The sequence below is a fragment of the Nuphar pumila genome, chromosome 13, assembly GCF_984573655.1.
Source record: "Nuphar pumila chromosome 13, dmNupPumi1.hap1.1, whole genome shotgun sequence".
Classification (NCBI taxonomy): domain Eukaryota; kingdom Viridiplantae; phylum Streptophyta; class Magnoliopsida; order Nymphaeales; family Nymphaeaceae; genus Nuphar; species Nuphar pumila.
In genome coordinates, this window is record NC_143261.1 from 6,993,060 (window position 1) to 7,010,218 (window position 17,159).

At 39.1% G+C, this 17,159-nt stretch overlaps 1 pseudogene; it reads left to right on the plus strand.

Annotated features, from left to right (window-relative positions):
- Positions 1–888: 888 nt before the first annotated feature.
- On the plus strand, positions 889–3,296 carry LOC149817640 (transcription factor MYB75 pseudogene; annotated as a pseudogene).
- Positions 3,297–17,159: the final 13,863 nt, after the last annotated feature.

Here is a 17,159-nt window from a genome sequence, read left to right on the forward strand (position 1 = left end):
AATGAGCAGGATGTGATTTCAATCCTTGGAACGGGTGCTTGAAAGCTTGCTGGTTGCACCATTGATTGCGAATCATTGGAAGCCTGGCATGGATTGGAAGTTGGAGATCACATCCACAGTTCCACAATGGATCCGTCTTTCAGATTTGTCTTTAAAGTTTTGGTCAGAGGATTTTTTCTGGGGTGTCGCTGGTTTCTTGGGTGGCAAGTTGCCTATTTCCATGGATACTATCCTAAATGGAGGGGATAATGCGTGCATGCATGCATGATGGGCAGTCCATAAATGAAGAAAATTTAGAAATCTCGTTGCTTAAGGGATCTGCCAAAATAAGCTTACTCCTAGACGGAAAAACACAACACAGCTTGTTATATTAAAAAAGAATAATTCATGAGCTTAAAAGAGTTAATAACAAGCCTAGAGATAGGCTTGAGCTTGGCTTATATATGCAAATGAGGGGCCTCGAGCGAAGCCGGCCGGCCTGAGAATTTCACCAAAAGCTCAGTTCGTAGTCCACTCCTAGGTCCAGCACTAATGACGCATGTAGAATATGATGCCATTGGTAATAAGGTGAGTTTCACTTACCAATGAATGGGCAGGTCGGATGGACTGGTAGCTGATTAATTATGGATTGGACCCAACCCCGTTATGGCAAGAAGAAGGGAAGCTAGCTTGACTATCGAAAAAAAAAAGGAACAACAAGAGAAGCTGTGAGAATTGGAAAAAATGAAGCGTGTACGGAGGCAAGTTGCTATATCTACATGGCTGAGGTTGATATGCACGTCGACTTCCAAACAAGCAAACCAAACGATCCAAAGAGATTGAGTGTGTATATAACCCGTTGATTAGCACAGAACAGGTAAGGATTGAAGTGTAGATAGGTGTAATTAGATGGCTGCATCATCCCCCAATTGCTCTCTAGGCTCTCTTCGGAGAGGAGCGTGGAGCAAGGAAGAGGATGTTTTGCTTCAAAAATGCATTGAGAAGTATGGTGAAGGAAACTGGCATCTGGTTCCTTCAAGAGCAGGCAAGAACAACTCTCTCTCTCTCTCTCTCTCTCTCTCTCTCTCTCTCTCTCTCTCTCTCTCTAGATCTCCTTTTCCCTTTTAGAACTTGTTCCCATGATAAGGATACGCTTGGTATGAGCTGAAACACAGCCTTGTTTGTGAACTTGACAAAATTTTCAGGTTTAGTAGGTGCATTAGAATTTATAAACCTTTTTTTGTGTTTTCTTTCTTTTTTATAAATGTGGAACTTTTCAAAATTTTCAGCTGTAGTAGGTTCACTCGATCTCACTGACCTGTTTTCCTGTGCAGTTTGTGTTTGGGTTCATGAATTTTGCTCCAGTTTCGTATGATGCACAAGTCTCAGACTATGGTGTGCGCCAGTAACCAGTAACAAATAAGAGACTTGGTAGCACAGTGACAAATATCGCGAGAAACTAATTACTTGAACGTTTTAAATGGTCATTTCTCACTATATATATATTCAAAATATCATGGGTTTTAACGGCTATTTATCATGAAAAAAACTGTGTGGCCTTTATTTTTAAATATTTTATTATATTCTCTTATAAAAAAAAATTTTTATTGCCGAGATTTTGCTGAGATGCACGATTTAAAAAAATTCAAATTATAGCTAGTTTTTTTTACTATCGTTTTTAACTTTTGTCACTATGCTTGGTGGATTATGTTTTGCTCTTTCAATTATGAAACTGTTGGACCTTGCAGTAGCTCGAAAGGAGGTGGGTTTTTTTTTTCCTTTTTCTTTTTTTTGGAAGAAAGAAACCAATAAAAATCCAGTAATGAACCATAAAATAGAGAACAACAGTCACCCTTAGATCAAATCCATTTCATTCATTCCCCATGTCATCCCTATCTTCATACCCCTCATTGGGATTTCATTGATGCAATTGTTTTGATCAAATCGGACTCCACATATTTGATCTGCGTCATTCATTTAGTGTTGATGGACATTTAAATCGCTGAAATCCAACATGTGTGAATGATATTTTGGTGTTTCAAAAAACAATGGTTGATAAAATACAAAATTTTATGATTTAAAAATCATATTTTTTACTGAAATTTTTTTATCTAAGGATCGATTCTTACTAAATCGACCATGTAGAATCCATCTATAAGGACAGATTTGAAGAAAACTACTAGGATCATAAATTTGAAGAGGGTTATGAAGATGGGGGATGACATAGAGGATGAGTGGAACCGATCTCCTCCACCCTTAGATACGATAGAGCTTTTCATATTGCATTAAAGTTCAAGCGATGTAGGCATAGACAAAAAATAAATAAATTACTGACAAGGCTTATTCACTTTAATTTGTGAAGTATATTGTTTGTTAGCGCAGGCCTGCGTAGGTGTCGTAAGAGCTGCAGGTTGAGATGGTTAAACTATCTAAGCCCCAATATAAAGCGAGGCCGGTTCTCACCTGACGAAGTCGACCTCATCACAAAAATGCATAGGCTACTGGGAAACAGGTACCGTCTAAGGGCATCATTCCAAATGCGAAATCTCTCCCTCTTTCTCTTTCTCTCGGTCTTTTATATATATATATATATATATATATATATATATATATATATATATATATATATATATATATATATATAAACGAGTGTATCATCATTGAACCCTTTTCTGCCATTGATCACACAAGATCAATGGATGCCTTAGAGAGAACGTCTTTATCACTTTTTTCATCGACCCTGGCCTCTCGAAAGTTCACAGAGATTGAAAACAAATACGTGAAAGTTGTTCCATTATTAAATGTTGAGAGAGAGAGATGGTTTTGTTCTTTTTTGAGTAATTGGATATTTTCATTTTAGGTGGTCATTAATTGCTGGTAGAATACCGGGGAGGACAGCAAACGATATAAAGAATTTCTGGAACTCCCACTTGTCCAAACAGAGGGCGACCCAGAAAGTGAAAGAAGAAGTTCGAGTTCCTTCACCGGTTCTCATATGGCCACAAGCCCGAAGGTTCGTAGTTAGAGTACCCCATTTGTGCAGCTCGACTACAGTACCACCAAGTTCATCGGAGTCCCAGCCAGGCCAGCGTTCCAAAGAGGACCTTCCCCTTCCCAGTTCGCTCGAGCCAATCGCCCCGTCAGTCCAAACTCAAGATAATTCATGGTTATCAGAGATATTCCTCGAGTTAGATAATGAAGAATTTGCCACAGAAGCAACAGCCTCTCTTGAGCCTGAATTTGACTGGGGGGACTTGCTCTTGGACTTCGAGCTTTGGAGCTCATCTTTAGACACTAGCAGCGGTTGTGCAACTTGAATGGATTTGCTTCTACTGCGTAGAAGCCTTTCTCTCTGTTTTAATTCCACATGCCTTTCTTTTTGTCATCATTGTGTCGTAAATTTGCCTGCAAGGATAATAGTCTTTGCCCTACGCGATCTTTCTTACCATGCATGCACTAAGTAACAACAGCAAGAGCCATGTTATTCAGCGCTATATGACTTGCAACTGTATCAGGTGCAATGTAATTGCACATTTTTAGTGTGCTGCTGCACTTGATCACCCTCCATCATTGTTTGGGATGGGATGAACAACTTTCCATTTGGCTCATTTGGGCTCAACTCAGAAATTGAGCTCAGCGAGCCAAACTATTAGCCAACTCATTTAGGTAAATGAGCCGAGCACAAACATGACAAGCTCGATTGGCTTGACTCATATAGGTCATTTTACAATATATATATGTATATATACTTTTATATTATATATTTAAATACATATATATTATATATCTTGTATACATAAAATGCATATTATATATGTTTTTTATATGGATTAAACATATATTTATGTATATTATACATATATTTTATATATTAATAAGCTTCAAAAAATACTTAAAAACAATACCTTTAGAAGACAAGTCAACTCGTGATTGGCTTACAAAGAGCAGAAGTATAGCCTTAACGTGTCAAGCTTGGTTCGTTTAACAGCCGTATCAATTCCCTCCGTTTTTTTTTTTTGGGGGGGGGGGGGGTTGAGAGAGAGAAAAACTTGGGTGTGATATCGGGCACATAAAAGATAAGGCTGGGCACTGCCACCCTGTTTTTGTGCACCCTGACCTCAATGTGGCTCCACCACTTTTTGGGCCCCACAACTGAAGGGAGGATCAGGTGCAATATAATTATACACACTTTAGTGCATTATTGCACCAATCACCCTCCATCATTGTTGTGGCCACACAACTGACAAGCTGTATCTTAAAATAGACGGTGATCAAGCTGTATCGTAATCAGGTTATTGTAACTTTCTAGATAAAAGTTCAATATCATGGAAAACCAAGACAAAATATGATTTCTCGCTTATTTGTAGAAGCAGAATACCGTGCCATCGCTAATGCCACTTGCAAAATAACTTGGTTAAAGTTTTTCTTCAAAGATCTTAAGTTAAAGTGACTGATCCTGCAAATCTAATGTGTGACAATCTGGCGATGATCCATATTATAGCAAATTCAGTGTTTCATGAAAGAACAAAACATATTGACATTGATTGTCATCTAATGCGAGAGAAGCTCACTGAAGGTGTCATTAGAACTATCTATATTCAGTGAAAGGATCAAGTTATTGACCTCTCTACGAAGGCTTCAAGGAAGGAATAATTTATGTTCTTGGTAAGCAAACTAGAAGTTTTGGATCTCCAATCTTCAGTTTGAGGGAGAGTGTTGAGATTTGGATCTTGTTAAATGACAAGGACCGACTCTTGAGTGAGAGGATAATGATGGGCAGATAGATGTGTACATTTGGAAATTTTTAAGGATATAATTTTCTTTGAATATCTCATGTATTGTGTAACTGCATATATAGTCTGTGTTGTATTCTCTAAGTGAGAAATATATGATTTCCCCTCATCATTATGCCTTATCAAGTTCTCAAACGGGGTCTCCGCTTGGTTGGTAGGAGTTGTCATTGCACGTCTCCTTGTGGTGGGACATTGCAGGTTCAAACCCTAGTGGTACAATGAATAATAACTAGTGGGGGTCTACCTAACCCCAACTTGCCTTTCAAAAAAAAATAACAAAAGCTAGTAAATTGATGCCATCCCCCAAAATTCTTTTGAATAGGTGTTTAGCATCCTACCCTTGATGCTCAAGGATGTGTAGCGGAGATTGAAAATCATAATCAATGATTATTTCCAATATCACCTTATTCAATTGTAGATTGGTTGAGTTTCATCCTACCACTTAGTTTGATGTCAAATGATGATTGAAATTTTGGAAAGAGAAGTAGGCCACCAACAACATGCATACACGCACGCAAAGAGTTATAAGAATGATCAGGTGCATCGGCTACCTCTAAACAATTGAATGAAAATCAAAGGTGTAAGTTGCATCTAATGAATCTAACACATAGATGTATTCAAGTGTGTTTGCACGTGCAAGTGCCATGACATGCTCTATGAATGCAGCATCGCAAGAAAGAATTCATATTGTGGTTGGAGGCGAGGATGATGTAGGGCAGTGCATGGCTGCCCCGCACACCCCACTGAGCGCCACGCGGCAGTGCAAGTCCCCCCCCCCCCCCCCATGGTTTATCTACGAGATGGACCAGTTTTTAGAAGCTGTGAGGATAGAGGAGAACGCAGATAGGCTACGGACTACAACAATGTACTTTGCGAATGAAGCGACTCTCTAGTGGAGACGTCGCTTGGGTGATGTTCGACGGAGATTGGTTGCTATAGTCTCGTAGGAGGACCTCTAGAAGAAAATGTGAGACTATTTTCTACTTAAAAATTAAGAGAAAATGGACTGCAAAAGGTTGATGGCATTGAAACAGACAGGGTCAGTGCATGACTATGTCAAGGCATTCTCTTCGATAATGCTGAAAGTGGAGAGAATGCATGAACAGGATCGGTTGTTCTATTTTGGTAACGGATTGCAAGGATGAGCAAACCAAAAACTCATTCGGCATGACCTTGCAACGCTAGCTGAGGGGCTTGTGGTTGCAGAGAAACTTGATGAGCTTGATAGGAATGACCCTACATTTGAAGGCAGACAACAAGAAAATGATCGCAACAATCGAAGGGACAACCGAAGGAACAACCAAGGACAAAATGATGGTCGGGAAAACCTTTAATCCGTCGATAAATGGTAGTGACAAAAATAACGACAAATTAAATTCTGTCGCTTAACCAAATCGGTTTCTGTTTAACGATGAATTTGCGACGTACATGATCCGTCGCCAAGTCATCGCTACTTAGAGACGGATTGACGACAGATAAATTCCGTCGCAATTTAGTGATTAGGGTTATGCAATGGATGATATCCGTCGCTAGTCCATTGCAAAATTCATCGTAAACATGTACAACGATGGATTAGCGACGAATAGCATTCGTCGCCATTACGCATTTTTCTTGTAGTGAAATTGACAAGATTTATTCACCGCCTAAGCTATATCAGGACCGGTTAATGTGCACCCCAACTATACTTTGATATTAATTTATTGCCATCCACAAAATCATTCCCGCCATATATGGACAAAACAACATTAGTTGCAGTAAGAGCAACAACAGGCTTAGAATGGCGCATTTGAGCTTTGGTAAGTAAAATCGTAGAAATACTTTCTCCGGGGCAGAATAATGTCGTTATACTTCTATCCCTAAGAAAAATTTGTGAGTGGGAACCGGCTTTTGAATTATGTTTATTCAAAGAAAAAATATGATTTTATGATCCCGAAAAGTATCACACAATGACGGGTTATCCTTTGACCTAAAAAAAGTACGTTATAAATAATATATATGTAATTTCACGTTATTTATCAAACGTTCAAAATGGTGTTCTTTATTGAAGCCCTTTGAGAGGGTTTAAAAGATAAGACCTAATGAGAACGAATTGGTCATCTTATTGTCAGTTTAACTGCGGAATGTTGACAAGGCTCTATTAAAATTGTCCAATGTAATACATATGTTCTAATAAGGTCTTTCTGCTTAAAAATCGTGTTTCAGACACTATTTTCGTGTTTTTTGAGTGCTGAGCATACATCAACATGCGCGACGGTCAGCGTGCTTTAGCTCGGATTTAACACGAATGTGGTTTAACACAGACCCATTACTCTCTCTCTCTCTCTCTCTCTCTCTCTCTCTCTCTCTCTCTCTATATATATATATATATATATATATATATATATATATATATATATATATATATATATATAGCTCCTAATCAATTTTATATATAAATGCTTTAAACACTTTTTAAAAAAGATGGTTGCAGAATCCAGATTTGCTAAACCTATATTTTAAGTTGAATTGATCTAACGAAATATTTTGAATTTTAGTCGTCAAGTTTTAGTGCAATATGAGCCGTTGACTGTTCATCACTTTAAAAATACATCTAAGAAATGAAAAAAAAATGTCTACTCTAATACGTGTATTCTATTTGGTTATAGGGAATACATTTATAATTTTGTATTAAATTAAAGAGATTCAAAAGTTTGCTCTTTAAAATCATGACTCAAAGAATGGTCATTTCATCGTCAGTTAAATGCGTACTAAAATCTCAACACCAAAAGTTGTGTTGTGTGGTGCCGTCATTTATATTCAATGTCCACCGCACATCTCGTTTGATGGAGCCATAGGTAGGGCTGGTAAACGAGCCGAACCAGGCGAGTTTGGCTTCCTCCGGCTCGGCTTGTTAGTGTACATCCCTGCTCCGGCTCCGGCTCGTGAGATGCATGGTTCTCGAGAGAGATGCGTGATGAAGATTGACGAATGCTGGGTTATATAATTTATGATTTGATCTGCCCTCCTTGGAGAGAATGATATTGGATGGAACCTTTTAGAGTGGTGGTGCAATAAAATTCCCATAAGCCATGTTATGCAGGGTTCGTTTCCCTGAAATTGCCCTTTTGGAGGGCTGTTGATGCGAAACAAGCAGCTGCAGAACCCGGTTACGGGGGGCAAGCTTGTCCTCTTCTGAATTAACTGATAGGCCAATGAATACAGAAACATTAAAAGCTGACTAGGCCTGACCCTACCTACTATGTAGGTTTTATAGCCTGAAGCAGCAAGCCGTGTGACAAAGAAATTGCCCCTACGATTAATCCATTCAATTGTTTCTCTTTTAAAGGAAAAAACTATTAAAAATATATTTCAGATCTGCTTCGAGGTCAAATTTTCTTCTTTTGTAAGTCTGTCCCTATGCTAATAGCCCTCTCTAACTCACTTTTGGTTATGTACTGATAACTAGCGCTGTGGGAACCATAACCATTGATAAACTGTGCTTTGAATTAAATGAAAGGCTAAGGCAATTGTTAAGGTACAGAGATCGCACGAGAGCAGAACACACGCACAAAACAGGACATCTGGTTTAACTTGGTTTGGCCTAAGATCTTGTCCTACATCCATGATTAGAACTCTCAATCTTTCTTTCTGAACCATCATATTCTTTCTCAAGTTTTCAATCTCACTGAGCTTTAAAAATAGCATTTTACAATATTATGGAAAGATCATCCTACTGATTTTGGATTTCTCATCAACATGCACCCTCAAGCCAATCTTCATCTCAACAAGATTGAGCTTGTCTCTAAAGAGTAACAAACCTAGGTCCTCGTATATGCTTTTATAAAAATGTTTGCAAGTTGATCATTAGATGAAATAAACTTGATTACAAATTCTATGCGAGAACCAACTTCTTCAACTCCCAATTCCGTTAGAAGAGATTTCAACCACATCAATTCAGTTGTTGCTCCTTCAAAGGCTTTATATTCAGCTTTTGTACTCGATATATGGCGCTTCTTAGAGCTCCATGAGATAACATTTGTTCCCAACAAGGTTATGTAGCAGTTGGTGGACTTTCTGTTGTCTTGCATGCTCAATTAGCATTTGAGATTCACAATTTGAATATGTACTTTTCAAACCAAAATTGATTGACCATTATGATGTCAATATTCTTCTTCTGAATAGTTCATGTATAAAATTGACAAGCTTTATTTAACGCCTAAGCTTATATCATGATGGGTTAACCTGATATTTCTTGCCATCCACAAAATCATTCCAGCCATACATGGACAAAACATCATTAGTTGCAGTAAGAGCAACAACAGGCTTAGAATGGAGCTGTTGAGCAATGATAACTCGAAACACTGAAGCCTTTTCTTTTCATTTTTTTAGAATAGGATTTTATTTCTGTTATTTATTTAATTATTTGGGTTGTAATAAGACCGTTAATTATTGTTTAAAGTCTTCTGTAGAGGGCTGCACTCTTCACTTATTCACTCGATTAATTGAATTTTTTTTTTTGACAATAAAAAGTAGTTTAGCTTGTATGTTTAAATACAAGTATTTCTCATTTCCTGAGTTCAACCCGAACTCCATCACTTGTGCGAGCCAATTTTTATATTTTTGATGTCTGACTTTCACTGAATTTTTTTATTAAAAATATTATTTTAAAACAAGTTTTCCTAAAACTCACACCATCGCACCAAGGAATGCCCCTAAAAAGATAATTTCTTGTAGTGTAATTAGTGGTGGGTGTTTCACCTGGTCTAATAAGAGAAACCTGTGTTGCTTGATAAAATTAGATCAATTTATTTTGTTGTCTTCATTCGTGCATGTGCATCATGATATTTGCGCATTTATGCAACCAAGGACCATACGTGATCATGCAATCAATTCGTTGGCATGGGGTGAGGGCTGGCCAACAAGATCAAAAGGGTTTAAATTCGAGTTTTGGTGACTTCATGAGAAAGGTTAGGTGACATGATGAAGAGCTGGTGGAAAGAATGACACAGTAGATGGGTTGTTCGCATTTCTAAGAAAATTGCCTATGTCCGAAAGAGGCCGATTCAATGGACGAAGGAACAAGGCAAAGCTAAATTTGACTTGATTTCCACTTGAAAAATAATCTTTGTCAATTGCAGCAGGATATGTGTTCGAATGCAGATGAGGATGAATATCAAAGTTATGTGATAAGATTAGAGCAGCAGCTTCGTCAAGAAATTAGGTGGCCTCAAAGGAGTAGGGTTCAATGGCTTTGGCATGAAGATGCCAACACCCAATATTTTCATGTGTTTGCTTCAGTAAGGTGATAACAAAATTTTATTTCAGATCTATTAATCCATGGGAACCGAGTGGTAGTTGCCTACCCTACCTAATGAGGACTGCATCTCTCTTGAAAAACCCCTTTATGACAGATAAGCTTAAATTGGTAGTATGGGCTCTACCATGATGGAAGGCACTTGTCCTACACGGATTCCCCTTTTGAACGGTGTGGGATGCCTTTTTACAATTGTTGATAGATTTTTTTCACAATGCAAAATTATCTATGGATCGATGCAAATCAATGATTGTTCTCATTCCTAAGGAAGGGAGGTTGATGACATTGGACAATTGAGGTTAATTTCTTGGTTGAGAAGTGTTTACAAGGTTGCCTCTAATACCCTAACAGAGAGGCTAAAGGGTGTAGTGTACAAAGTAGTGTCCTCGGTCCAATGTGCATTCATACTGGGTAGGCAATATATATATATATATATATATATATATATATATATATATATATATATATATATATATATATATACTTTGCTGGCCCTTGAAGCTCTTCATTTTATACACCAACCTAAATCAACTTCCTTTGTGCTTAAAGTTGACTTGGAAAAGGCCTTCGACTCTGTTAGTTAGAAATATATCTTGCTTTGCCCCTGAAAAATGAGATTCGGTAAAAGGTAGATCTCTTGGATTGAATGTCTACTACCTTTTTTATCCACTACTATTGTTAGTGTCAATTGCAAGAAGGGAATTTTTTAGACCAAAACGTGGCTTGAGGCAAGGTGACTTCATTTCAACATTGTTATTCGATATTGGAATGCAAGGGCTATCTTTTTTAGTTTGTGAAAGCTTCTCATATAATGGTCTTTTCAATGGTGTTTCGCTACTGGCATTTCTTGTGTTTACTCACTCACTCTACGCGCATGACCTATTGATTTTTTAGGAGGCAGCCAAAATAGAACATGACTCGGCTGAATCATGGGCTAACTCAGTTGAGTCATCCTAAAACTCAGCTCACTTAGCTATGACTCGGCCGAGTTTTGTACAGAGGCGAGTTATACTAGATTTTGACCTAGTACTTAAATGATCCGGTTTGAGTCAACCCAGTCACCGGGTTGACCGAACGGATTTTTCAAACTATGGTTTAGCCTTGATCTATGGATCGGTTCACACCCTGTAGGAGTTATCTCCCAGCTTAACCATATGGTTGCATTTGACTCACTGGACAAATGCCACCTATCAGGACCTGTGAGTGGGGGTGCGACTCACATGTTCTGTTGCCCTCCTCTGAATTATAAACCACTGGAAAGCAGCGGGTCTCCGCCAGACTAGTTGGTTTCCATCTATCAAATGCAGGACTGCACCAGAGCAGTGACCGGTCAGTCCCCACTAGAAAAGGATCGCATCATTTGAAATAGGATGGGTTCCATCATACATTCAATCCTGGATGGCTACGATTGAATGTATGATGAAACCCATCCTCTTTCAAATGATATATGGGATCCGTTTTTGTCCCCACTGGGGGTGTCTCCCGCTATTCAATCGCACTTTATAAAAAATAAAAAATAAAAAGAGTGAAGAAAAAGGGAAAAGGAATTGGTGGGGTCGGGTATGCAACTTTGTTGTTTGGGGATCAATGATCTCTTACAAAAATTTGTTAGGAGAGTTTGTATATGCATCACAATTATAGTTGTTAGGAAAACCAGAAATACTTATCAAGATGGCCTCACCCTTCATTGTTGAAAGGTTAGCAGGCACCACTTCTTTATCGCAAAAATACGAGAGGGTGGTGTGTGTTCTCCCCCGAAGACACACTGAATGCCACAATGCGTGTTTGAGGGTCCGAATGAGCGCCACGTATGTAAGCACATGGGGCTCGTATTCTCGTGTGTGTCTGCATCACTTAGCATCGAAGTCTGATGCAGTTGCAAAGACTTAAGTACATTTTTTTGCTATTCTTGTCATGAAACGATGGTTCAAAAAAATGACAAAAATGTTCATTCAAAAAAAGAGAAACGACAGTTCAAAAAAAGAACAAAAATGTCCTCAATCCAGAAAGTCGAGGATGATGTTGACTCTTCAAAGTCTAAACAGTGAAACGAACCTGAAGCGCTCCCTCTTTCTTTTCTGTTTGAACTTTTCGTCGTCATCTTCTTCTTCTTCCTTCTCCGTGAAACACTATAAAACTCTCTCTCTCTCTCTCTCTCTCTCTCTCTCTCTCTCTCTCTCTCTCTCTCTCTCTCTCTCTCTAGAGAAAAATTAAGGGAGGCAAAGAGCCGGTGATCCAATGATGATCATCATCCTCTTTTTGCTAGCAGTGGCCAGAATGTTGCCCTCGACCAATGGGCAACCGACTGCGGCAGCCCCTCCTCCCCCTTCAAGGGACACCTACAACAGAATCTTCCTCCAGTACACCTACAATGGAGTCTTTCAAAGTATAACTTGTCTACCCCTACGTCGGCAATACTTCTGATCAGGGTTATGCCTTCCAGGCCACCTTGACGTTACTCAACACGGGCGTCGAGAATGGCACGTTCCTCTCCGGCTTCTCCATCACGGACCTCAAGACCGCCATCGGGACAGCTGGCGACTATAGCCTGATCACAGTGAAGATCGTGCTCAAGGAGGCGGTGTTCGGCATCGCTATTTAAGAAAATCACGTAGCCCAAAAAAAATGGCAAATCGCAAAATCGAGTAGCAATTTACGAAAATCGCGTAGCTAAAAAAAATGGCAAATCATTAAATCGAGTAGTGATTTACGAAAATCACATAGCGAAAAAAAAAATCGCTAAATCGAGTAGCGATTTACAAAAATCAAGTAGCGAAAAAAAAACATAAAATCATGGAAAAGGGTGTTACAAAAACCTTAAGCAAGAAACAACTAAAGGAAACATATGAGTGCCACGATCAAACAAAACACTTTATTGATCTTTTTCGACAGTTACAAGAGGGAAAGAAAAGAAAAAATTTATACAAGGCCCAAAAAAAAATTTGTTTTGGGGGACGCTACCCCCCGCCGGGGGCGGCCCCCTGGACCCCCACCCGCTAACCACGCAGCGGGACCCACGCCTGCTAACCACGCAGCGGGACCCACGCCGGGGGGAGCCCCCGTAACCCCCTCCTATAAGGGAAAAAACTCTGAATCAAGCTCCACAACTCATCAACTTGAATCATGCTACAGTCTGTGCGCAGGTCAGTCGGTGCTGGATGGAGCAGTGTAGGATCGTCTGTTGGATGTGCACAGAGGCAGAAAGAGAAGGGAAAGAGAGAGAGAGGGTTGATGTTCATGGCCTTCTTCAGGGGAGAGTCCTTTCTCGAATAATCCTGCAGTGCAGGGACTGAGTCTTAAATAACCATCTTCGGGGTACTTAAGTCTTTGCAACTGCTCCTTTTCTAGAATCATCGTTTTGATGGCACCCATGGAGGAAAGGGTACTTAAGTCTTTGCAATCGCACCGGACTTCGACACTAACTGATGCTAACAAACAGTCAACCCGTTTAACCAAACCCGACCCGCCAACCTGTTTACCCGACCCTGACCCGCCTGCCAACCCGCCCGCCAACCGGCCCGCTAACCCATTTACCCGACCCGACCGGTTTATTAAACGGGTTAACCGTGTCGTGTCGGGTTACTCGTTTAATAAATGAGTCGGGTTCATGTTTGCCACATCCGACCCGTTTAATAAACGGGTTGGGTTCGTGTTGAGGTATACTGATGCGCCAACCCGCCGATACGACCCGCCAACCCGATCCGATTGCCACCCCTAGTCTTAATGTGAGTTAAATGCTACCCAATTGAAGATGGCTACCAATAATTTATGGGAGAACCAACTTGTTCAACTCCCAATTCCGTTACAAGAGATTTCAACCACATCAATTCAGTTGTTGCTCTTTCAAAGGCTTTATATTCAGCTTTTTGTACTGGACCTAGCCACTACATGGAGCTCCAGGAGATAACATTAGTTCCCAACAAGGTTATGCAGCCGTTGGTGGACTGGCATGCTCAATTAGCATTTGAGTATCCTGCAAGTCTTAAACAATTTGAATATGTACTTTTCAAACCAAAATTGATTGACCATTAATGATGCCAATATTCTTCTTCTGATAGTTCATGTATAAATTGACAAGCTTTATTTAACGCCTAAGCTAATATCATGATTGGTTAACCTGATATTTCTTGCCATCCACAAAATCATTCCAGCCATACATGGACAAAACAACATTAGTTGCAGTAAGAGCAACAACAGGCTTAGAATGGAGCATTTGAGCTTTGGTAAGTAAAATTGTAGAAATACCTTCTCCCGGGCTTCAGAATAATGTCCTTACCTTTGTACTTCTATCCCTAAGAAAAAAATGGATAGTAGGAACCGGCCTTTGGATCATTGTTTTTTGGAAGAAAAAATATGATTTTATGAACCCCAGAAAAAAAACAGTAAGTCATATAATATATATATATATATATATATATATATATATATACTTATAATTTCACGTTATTAGTCAAACGTTCAAAACTGTGATCTTTATTGAAGCCCTTAATTAATTTAAGAGGGTTTAAAAGATAATATACTGTTGAGTCTATCTATACCCATTCATCGCTTTTAATTACTATTAATCAAGGGATCTCAGATAACGCGCCTAATGAGAAGGAATTGGTCATCTTATTCAAGGGACTAATGTTCCCTCACCTACACAGAATGACCCATTCATCACTTTGTATTCAAGGGATCCAAGACAAGGCCTAATGACAAAGAAAGATCATTGTATTGTCATTTAAACGGTGCAATGTTGACGAGGCCCCATGACTGGATCTGGTCCAAGCAGCCTTGGGCAAAATAAAATTGTCCAAGATTTCTTGGACGCCGATGAACGGCACCAAAAGACTCATCCAAAAGGATGGTATCTTTTTACCCTTGGTGTCCCTATAAAAAATTCCTGATGACATTCACTTTGTTCGAATTGCCGACTCAAGAAACGGACGGCTAGCAATAAGCGGGGGGGCACCCAGTACGTTTTGGGTGTCATTCATTGTCCTGATGTTTGATGAATGAACAGGTGCCTTGAACTGTGTTAATGTACAATGTTCCTAGGACCTGGTGATCCCCTCAGTACAGTAGGTAGCAATAATTGATATGGACAACCAAAATACGTACAGCAGACAAAGCCAGCTGTCTAAAACTTTGTATTGGGTCAGTCTCTCCCAATGTTGTAAGCGTCGGTAATAAGTATCAGCTTTTATACTTACCGTATCGGCAGAAAATAATTTTTTAATTATTTTTTAGCTGATTCAGAATGATTCACCTGAGAATCGGGTATTCCATCAATTCACCTGAGTGGTTGGCCAAAACGATTCAGATACCGATACTGTGTTTCTCCATTTAAATATCAAAAAAGAAAAGCAACTAACAACACAACCCACGGGAAAGATCCACTGGACGAATGTTGTCACTATCAGTATCGGTCCTGTATTTGGCCAACGATTCTGTTGAAGGCCTGTACCGATATTCAAGTGAATCGTTCTCTGTCAGCCAAGAAAATATTAACACATGTTAAAGCCATTAAAATAGAATTTTAAGTATTTTTTTTATTTTTATTAAAAAATAGCCGATTGAGGGGTGATGCATATTGATTTTCTACTGATACGAAACAACATTATTGACTCCATCCCACCGACAAAATAGTTTGTCGTGTTGTGTGGTAACGTCAAAGTTCCCAAACCAGTCGTAACCAAATGATGGATGTGCACACTGGGAACTTTAGTCTCCAAAATTAGACCCATGTCTACATCCAATTTCTCAAAAAAAAATCTTCTGAAAACATTTTTCTTTGGTCATTCCATGGTTTTCTTTCTTGGGAGAGCCTATAGACGAGTAATTTGGGAGCTCTCTTTGATCGAGGCAAAGGTGCCGGTTCTTTGGACTTATGAGGGGGTCCCACTTTTAGGGATGGGCCCCAACCTTATCCAAGATCCGTTGGGTCTACAGAAGCAAAGCTTGTTGGCATGATTGGTTCCACATGAACTATCTCATCTTCCTTGGATACCTCAGTCCACCTTATTACCTTGTTGGCATGAAATAAATGACTTATTACCTTTATTTTTGAGTTATTTCTTATGTTTTAAGCAGTCCACCTTCTTATGCAGAAGAAACACTTTATAGAAGAGCCTTCTGACTGAGATTTAGCTTTCGTCTGAGAGTTAGAACTCTCTCCTGAAGCATTCTTGTTCTTCCTTTTGAAAGAGGTTTTCTTTGACCCTGGCCTCTGTTTTTTTCTTATGAGAGATCATATGTGCACTCGGCATCGTCTCACTCTTCAGTCTCTCATCTTCTTCAACACACTTAGACAACAGATCATTAAAAAATCACTCATCATTATGTGTTATAGAAGATTTTGAAGGGTCCATATTCAGTAGGGAACGAAGTCAAAATCAGATGGACCAAGAAAGAATCGAAAATGGTGAATTTCATGTCATTCAATTGAGATGCAATATTCCTCATTTTCAGAATTTGTTGTCAAATGTGATTGTCATCGATCTATTTCATAGATATCAGTTGAGACATCAATATACTGACCCTAGCCTTATTAGAGCTTACAAATTGAGCCTCAATGGCTACGAAAAATTCTTTCACTGTCCTATAATGAGGAATAGCGCATTGAATATTCTTAGTCACTCTTGATTGTAAAAGCAACAGGCTAAGTCTATTCGAACGCTCCTACTTCTCAAAAGCAACCTTTTGTTCGACTGTGCTCTACTCTATAAGAGCAGGAGGTTTCTTAGTTCTAAGGGCCAAATTGGCGTTCATATAACCTAGAGTGAATAATATTATTTCTTTTTAATCTGAAAAGTTAGATCCGTCTAAAAGAGGAATGTTACTAGAACCATCGATAAGGAAAGAACATGATACAATATGGAACGAAAGATAAAACGTTATTATTGCTCATACGAGACTTGTGATGAAAAGGTAAAAGTGAGACCCTTTATTTTTACCTTTTCTGAGACAAGTATAGTTGAACCATTATCGTTCCACTTTGGTGAAAACGATAATACTCATAGTTGCTCTATTTCTTCAATTCACAAGGAATTGACTCCAGTTGGTGAAACTAGTAAATTATGTAACCAGAGGTAATTCAGTATTGTACCTTT